This window comes from Pteropus vampyrus, unplaced genomic scaffold, assembly GCF_000151845.1.
Source record: "Pteropus vampyrus isolate Shadow unplaced genomic scaffold, Pvam_2.0 Scaffold940, whole genome shotgun sequence".
NCBI lineage: Eukaryota > Metazoa > Chordata > Mammalia > Chiroptera > Pteropodidae > Pteropus > Pteropus vampyrus.
In genome coordinates, this window is record NW_011889721.1 from 37581 (window position 1) to 46837 (window position 9257).

Below are 9257 nucleotides of genomic sequence, written 5' to 3' on the forward strand. Positions count from 1 at the left end.
CCTGAACTCACATGGTTGGCCAGACATGAAGAACCATTTTTCATTTCTCAAACACAGCATAGAGTTTGTTTAATCCCCACATTTACTGCTGTCCTTCCTGGAGTACTCTCATACTTTCCCCACCCGGAATAACTACACTCACTTCAAAGCTCTGTACATTTATAAATGTGACTGTAAAGTCTTCATAATCTTCCTAGGAACAATCTACTATTTTAGGATTCACTTCCTCCAAATTGGAGTACCATGTCAGGATATTGTATTTACTTATTTTTACCTATGTTTCTCTCCCTGTTCAGACCATATGCACCTTGAGAGAATAAGTAACATTTTATTAATTTCCTTATTTGCAGAATATAAGTAAGTGACTACCATACAGTAATTTCTCAATAAATATTTGTGAATGACTAAAAGAACAAATGGTTGAGTGACATTAAAAAGAGACACCTATAACAATAGGAAGAAAAGAGAAATAGTGAAACAACGGAACCTTCTGTTGAGAGAGGAAGGCCTCATGATTGACAGCCAACACCAGAGAAGACAGATGGGAGCAAAAAGGTAGTCTAACACATCTAGCATCAAACTCCACAATTTGGGATTTTAACTTGCCAGAATTTTGTATCCCAAATTTTTCTTTACTTGTTATCTTTTTGTGTCACATAAAGTTTCTACCAATAAAGAGTCCTCTGCACCATTACCACATTCCCCAGTACCTATGAAGATGCTGTGGGTCACCCAGATATTAACATGGAAGAGTCTGAGTTCACTCATGAAGTTTCTTCCCTGTGTGATGAATGAAGTTTCCCCCAAAAAGGCAGGGAGATGGAACCACTCGTGAGACCTCTGGAAGACACAATATGCTTTCTCACAATCTGAGATTAGTAAAGTAGACCTGAGAGGATTTAGCACAAGCATTTAAGAGCTTCTGTGGCTTTAGGAGCTGAATTCCTATGAGCCTCATTGATGAAGTTTTCTTTTGTCTCAGCATTCCCTGGGAGATTTAATTCCCAGGAACTAGGGGAAAGAAACAGAATACAAACTTGTGCCTGATTTAGTCCTGGGAGATGTCTTTGGGTTTCTCATCTCTTTAGACTCATTCCTCCCAGTAGAAGGTCATCAGTCTCTAGATGTAGTTGCTATAAGGCAGGAGCCATATAATAACTGCTCTAGCCTTGATTCTGGAGGAAGATTCTGGATACACCAAAATATCTTCTTTTTTCCACTGGGATTGGCCTCAGTCACGGGGCCTCCTTACCTGAGTATTTCCCCTTGTTTCACTGCTTCTCATTTTCGCACCATGTAGGAAGTATCAGCCATCTGGTTTTGCAGTCTTCTACAAATATTTATTAAGCTGTTACTGTATGGTAGTCACTAAAATATATTCTGAGGATAAAGAAAATAGTAAGAATTTGTTCCTTCCCTGAAGGAGCTCAGAGTCTGAACTTGGAGAAAGTCATGTAAATAATTAAATGCCATATTGTGAGATGGCACTGTAATCCTGCTGAAATTGACTCAACAAAAGTTGACTTCCTGGGAAAGTCAAGGAAGGCTTCACAAGAAAAGCGTATAATGGTACTGAAACTTGAAGGAGAAGTGAAGCTATTCCAGGCACAGAACGGGGGAAAAAACCACATACCAAGAAAATGCTACAGAAGAGGAACTAGCATTCTAATGAAATTTTAAAGTGTACACAGGAAATGAAAAATAGCTACTAGTATATGACAAACAACGAAAGGCAGAGGATGAAAACTGAAACATGACCCCAGCTATGGAGGCACTGCCAGATAACATAGAGTCTTACATTTTGATTATAAGACTGTTGATTAATTCTAAAGTTAGTGGAGAGTCAGTGTAGAGTTTATGGAAGATGACATCCAGAATCAGTCTCACCCTGTGGAAAGGTCATCTTAGAATAATGTGAAGAACATACTATTGCTGGTATCATAGAGAAATGATGAAATGGAAATAGAATGATGGCAATAGGCAAATGAAGAAAAAGAAGATATCAGAGCCTGAGACAAGAGAAAATTAGGAGTTGTTGCTTAATAGACAGAGAATGGGTAATGAAAATGTCTGGTGGTTATGGTTGCACAACATTGTGAATATACTGAATGCCATTGCATGTATACTTAAAGATGGTTAAAATGGACATTTTATGTTTTGTATATTTTACCACAATAAAAAGAGGTATAAGAATATATAAAAGAACTTTAAAAGTCTCTTATCTTTTATTCACTTTGTAAGTTGCAAGTCATCTTTTATTAGAAAGGAAATGGAGAAAAGTCTTAGAAAATTTTGAAAGAGATACAATCACCCTCTCTTAAAATGCACACAAAGTATAAAGGAAGTTTGGCATCCGCCATCTAGTCTACGTGTTATCAGGGTGTGGGGATATGGTGAATTGGCAGCATCCAATTCCTCTCTCCTTCTGGTTTGTGTTCCTGTACTGCAAAGGATAGTAGTTGGAGAAGTAGGTCCTCAGTCTCACAGGAACCTAAAGTTTCAGATGTAACTATTGGGATATTGTTCAAATGTACACATGGGGGATTCAGAAGACAAAAGTGAGGTAGATTCCATATTTTATTCATGCTGCTACCAAGCATGGTTGGAGAGGTGTTGAGTTGTTTAGAAAAAAAAAAATGGAATCAAATTTCTATGGCGATATCTTCATGGGTGCTAAAAAGCTAGGTGCGTATCCGTTATTTAACAAATGCAGATCTAGCAGCACACAAGTGTCTCCTACTACTTGGATTTCAAAAAATGTAGTGTTTTCATGGAGTCAACAATTTCAATGAAGTCCTCTTAATATCACCACTTTTATGATGATAGAAGAAAAATCAACTTTCTTAGCCAGTCCGTTTTACAATGTTCTTCTGAGGGTCATTCCCTGTCATTGAAAGGTATTTCAGCAGCCATGCAATAATTTTGTGAGCACATATTTACAAAATTCTGCTCAAAATCGTTTGAAGACATTTCTGCTTTAAGAAAATAACCTAGGTAGGTAAATAATTTAAGATGAGAATGGATTGAAAAAAATATGCTTTCCAAGATAAACATCTGAGAATTGACATTTCAGCTTGATAGGTTTAAGAGCATGGTGACGTTTGCACGATATGCTAGTAGTCCATAGCTAACAGTGGAAAAACTGTTTCATAATCTACCAGCTACAGTTACTCAGGAAGAACTGCTTATTGAAGTGACATTTTGGCATAATGATTAATGATGTTGTTAGGAATCAGAATTCAAGAAACATGGAGTGTGCTAGGTGATTTTAATTGCACTGGAGAGGTTACAGAAAGAAAATGACAAGCTAGAGATTTTAAATTCTCAGATCAGGGAACAATCAAATAATTGGGACATATACTGAACTGCATAGATTCATTTTCTAATTTTCCTCCTAACCTTACTCAAAAGCAGTTGTTTGAGGAGCTGGCTCACAATGTTTCGTGTGGACCAGTTGTGTATATCTCTGTCCTACTCCTTCTTTGCATCACATTGGTTGCTTAACAATGGCCATAGAGTATTTTTACCCTGGAAACTGGTAAATGTTAGAAATAAGCACTTTTCTTTCTTTCTTTTATTTCTTGCTGTCTTTCATTATTTCTATTTCTTTCTTTATCTTTTACCTCCATCATTTCTTTATTTCTCCCTTCTGTTCATCCTCCCTTCTGTCCTCTCTTTCTTTCATTCTTTCATTCATTCATTTTTGAGATACATATTTAGAAAAGACAAAGTTGGCAATTGATAGAATATCCACATTACTTTTCTGATCTGTAAGTGAGGGCTATTATGGTAGTAACTGACAAGAGATATGTCCTAAGAGTGGTCCTGCTTATCAAAACATTAAAAGAAAAGCAATAATACAAATCTAAGGGAATCGCATACGTTAGTGACAGAATAATTGAAGAATCGCAGATTGTAATTTTTATTTTTATCTCCACTTATGTTTTCAAATGTGCTAAAGATAATTAAATCTTGGAGAAATGTGAATTATTATAGTTAATTAGATGTTGATTCCAGTTCCACATGTAATCTTTTTCTGGAATAGTTAGCATAAATCTTCACACTTGATATACAGTCTGTGATATGGCAAATTATTTTCTTCCTAAAGCAGATCATCCAAGAGGCAGCTGCTTTCCTCTGACAGGAGCAGCAATACACCTTCATTGTTCTATCTTTCTTATAATTTGATAAGCATCCAAGGATGCCACAGAGCTTGGAGTTCATGACGACCATGTAGTGCAGTGGGTAACAGATTGCCACAAAGCGGTCATAGGCCATCTCTGTCAAGAGGAAATTGTCTAATCCTCCAAAAAGCATGTAGAAATACATCTGGGTGATGCAACCTTCATAGGTTATGATTTTGCTCTGTGTCTGGATATTCAAGAGCATCTTTGGGATGATGGTGGAGGTGAAACAGATATCAGAAAAGGACAAGTTGGAGAGAAATAAGTACATGGGAATGTAGAGGTGGGAGTCCGTAATAGCCAAGATAATGAGAGAGTTCTCAATGAAGATGACTAGATACATGGACAGGAACAGACAAAAGACCAGTGGCTGTAGCTCTGCCTCTTCTGAGAGTCCCAGAAGAATAAATTCTGAGACACAAGTTTGATTTCTTTGTTCCATGTAACTGATGAAACTTCTGGAACAGACACAAGAACATCACAAATTTATCCTCAAGCAGTGATCAAGAAATTAAGAGAAATGATGTGATTTGTGTTTTAAAAAAATTACTTCATTAATTCTTATATATTTTGTTCAGATTTGGTGCCTTTAGCACATATGTCAGTGAATTGTACACATAAAAATTGTTACAATAATAAATTTTATATTAAATATATTTTACCACAATAAAAAATTAAAGATATAACTAATTTCTTCCAAGTATTTAAGGAAGAGATGGTACCAATTCTTGACAATCTCTTTCAGAAAATGCAGGCAGAGGAAACAGTTTTTAACTCACTCTGAGCAAAATCAGATAGAAATTAAAAGAAAGGATAACTAGAGAATAATAGTTCTCATGAATGTAAATGTAAAGTCTTCAACAAAATATTGATAAATTGAATTCAGCGATGGAAAATTATACAGCATTACCATATGGGAATTATTCCAGAAATGCAAAGCTTTTTCAACATTCCAAGATCAAATTAGTGTAATCCACCACATCATAAGCTAAAGAAGAAAATTTATGCAATCTTATAAATTGGGCAGGAAAAAGCACTTAAGAAAACCAAACAATACATAATAACTTTTAGCAAAGTAGAAATAGGAGGAAACCTCTTCAACTTGATAAAGTACATCTACAAATGTACAACACCTAACATCATATTTAACCGGAAGAAACTAGAATTTTATTCCTAAAATTGGGAACAAGACAAGGGTGTCTTCTCTCACCATTCCTAATTGACATTGTCTTATTGTGCAATAAGACCCCAAAAAAGGAAATAAAATGAACAGATTCAGAAGGAAGAAGCAAAGTTGTCTTTGTTCCTAGGTGATAAGAATATCTATATAGAGAATCTTAAAGATCCAACCAAATAACTCCTGGAAACAAGTATAGCAAGATTTCAGGTTACAGGTAAAATGTACTAAAATCAGTTGCTTCCTATATGCTGACAATAACCAGTTAGGATAAGAAATGCAGAAAAAAAATTTTCTCATTTAAAATAGTGCCCTCCCCAAAATAGATACATAAGTAGAAATCTAACAAAATACACACAGTATCTACATGCAGAAAACTTCAAAACTCTGAGGAAAGAAATCAAAACGAGCTAAATAAATGAGAAATGATATTCCATGTTGATAAGGAGACTCGATATTGTTAAGATGTCAACTCTTTCAAACTTGATCTATATATTTAATGCAATCCCAATGAAAACCTCAGAAAATATATATATATATATATATTTTTTTTTTTTTTAGATATTGACAAACTGATTCTAAAGTTTACATAGTAGGGAGGTAGATAAAGATAAAGGGGGTGAAATATATGGAAAGAGATTTGACTTTGGGTGGTAAACACACAATACAATATACAGATGATGAATTATTGAATTGTACAATCAAAACCTATACAGTTTTGTTAACCAATGTCACCTCAATAAATTTAATTAAAAATAAATAAATAAAGTTTATATGGAAGGTCAAAAGATCTAGAGGAGGCATACTGAAAGAACAAAGTTGAAGGAGTCACCTTGCCCAAATTTAAGACTCATTATAAAGCTACAGTAATCAAGACAACATTGTACTGATAAAAGAATAGACATGTGGTTCAATGGAACAGAAAAGAGAGTGCAAAATAGACACACAAACATGTAGTAAACTGATCATTACAAAGGACAAAAGGCAATACAATAGAGAAATGATAGTGTTTTAAAAAAAATAGTGCTGAGGCAAGTGGGTATTCATATACAAAAATCAAAATGAACCTAGACACAGACATTACATCTTTCAAAAAAATTAAATTAAGTGGATCGTAGACCTAAATATAAACTGCAAACTATAAAACTTCTAGGAAAAAACATAGTAGAAAAATGAGGTGGCTTTGAGTTCAGAGATATGTTTTTAGATTCAAAACCAAAAATATAATTCATTATAAAAAATTGATAAGTTGGAGTTTATGTAATTTAAAAATTCTGCTTTGTGAAAGATACTATTGAGAGAGTCGAAAGACAAGTCACAGACTGGCAGACAGTATTTGCAAAACACTTATATGATAAAGAACTCATATCAAGATATATGAAAAACTTTTAAAATGCGACAATAAGAAACAAACAATTTTATTAAAAATGGTCAAAAGAGCTAAACAGATATCTTACAAAAATATATATAAATAGAGAATAAATATAAGGAAAGATGATCATCATAACACATCATTAGGGAATTCCAAAATAAAACCACAGTGAGATAACTCTACACATCTTTTAAAATTACTAATCAAAAATAACCTGATGCTACAAATTGCAGGTGAGAATGTGCAGCGACGCAAACTCTCATTCATTGCCAGTGGGAATGCAAAATGACATAGCCATATTAGAAGACAGTTTGGCAATTTCATACAAAGTTAAAGACATACTTACCATAAAATTCAGTAATTGCACTCATAGATGTTTACTCATCTGAACTGAAAACTTATATTAACCAAAAAAAAAAAAAACCCACATGCAAATATTTCTATCAGCTTTATTCATAATCTCCAAACACTGGAAGCAACCAAAATATCCTTAAATAGGTGACTAGAAGTGGGTAGGAAACTGTGTTACATCTATAAAATGGATTATTATTCAGAGATAAAAATAAATTATCAAGCCACAGAAAAACATGGATAAATCTCAAAAGCTTATATCTAACTTATGTTAAACCAGTCTAAAAAGTCTACATAGTATATATGCCAATTATATGTCATTCTAGAAAAGGCAAATATATAGACAATAAAAACATGTGTGGTAGCCATGGAGAAGGACACTTGAATAGATGAAATACAAGGAATATTTTTAGTGCAGTGAAATTATTCTGCATGATATTGTAAATGTGGCTACATGACATTAGGCATTTGTCAAAACACATTCAGCTTTACAGCATTGAGAGTGGGGAAAAAAATGTATGCAAATAGAAGAAATTATTTAGGCAGTTGAGAGAATCCCTAATGAATGCAGAATGTGAAAAACAATCTAACTGTATAATAAATATATGAAACAACTTTGATGAAGGTGGTAGAGGAAAAGGTGCTAAACTGTGTCATTTTGGAAATGGGTAGGGTTTGCAAAACTAAAGGCAAAAGAAAATGTGTAGAAGCATGATAGTTGACACTATAGTCGATAAAGTTGCATCCTAAGGGGTGCATAAAACCTGCACTTACTCCCAATAATTTCAGAGTTGAATTTCAATTTTGTAACCAAAATATAAGAGTCTTTGTTAATCTGACTGTTGCCTACCTGGCTAAGCTCATGTTTCACTTTCCATCCTCTGCAGAGGATTGTTCGTCAGATATTAAGAAATATTTGTAATTTCATAAACACACTTACCTTATAGTTTAACCCCACATTTCCTTCTCTGCTGTCTCATCCCAGAGTGCTCATACTCCTTGTCAGCCTGAAAGAACTGCAGATATCTCCTTCAAGACTCAGTGTAATTATGAGCTTATCTGTGAAGTTTTCACTAACCTCCCATTGATAAGGCAAATTCTCTGGGTCCTCTTCACCAGATTTCGACTTCACCTCAGGATATTGGTTGTTTTTTTTTTTTTTAACAGCTCTGGTGTTTACACAGTGAGTGCCTTCAGAAAATAAACAATATCTTACTCATTTCTTTAGTCCCATAATAAAATTTAGTGCCTCCAATACAATAGTTGTGACAAAAGTTTGATGAATGACTGAAGGTACAAATAATTGAATGAGGAGAAACACATACTCCCAACAATGGAAAAGTAAAGACAAACAGGAAAATAAAGAAAAATATGAGCGAGGGATGGAGGACCAAATCTTTGATTAAGAATCAAAAAAAATATATATACAGATAAGAGGAAAAATGTTTTATGTCTCTAAAATTTCCCTCCAGAATCTGGACCTTTAAATTGGCAGGACTTGGCATTAAAATCTCCTTAACTTATTATCTCTTTAATGCCCCCAAAGTAACTACCAATAAAATGGGTCCTTCATCCTGCACCACATTCTCTCCATCCTTATAAAGATGCAATGGCCCATTCAGATGTAATCAGAGAGCAGTCTGAGATCACTGGTCCAATTTCTTCCATGGATGATTGATGAAGGTAGAAATTATGCCCCCAAGGAGAGAAAGGATATGGTCCCACTCATGAAGGCTCTGGAAGACATCTGTGATTAGGAGAGTAGATTTTCATGGGTATAGCAGAAGTATTTACAGTTTCTTTGGCTTTACGGGCTGAATTCCCATGAGTCTCATTAATGAAATGTTCTTCTATCTCTCTTCCCTTTAAGAGACTTGGTTCTCTGAGGTAAGGAGAGAAAAACAAAATGCAAATTTACCCCAATTTTGGTCTTGAAAATCAGTTTTGGCATTCCATGATCATCTCTTATTTCATTACACTTTTTTTATCCTAGGAAGAGGTCATCTCTATGTAGGTTCTCTGATTATTATGTCTGTACCCCCATAATCATTGTCCAGTACTTGATTTGGAAGGGAGAGCCTGAATATCCAAATACCTTCTTTCTCCAATCTGCAATTCCTAGTATAGGCTCTAAATCATGGAAGCACCACCTCTCAACATCATTTTTACTTTT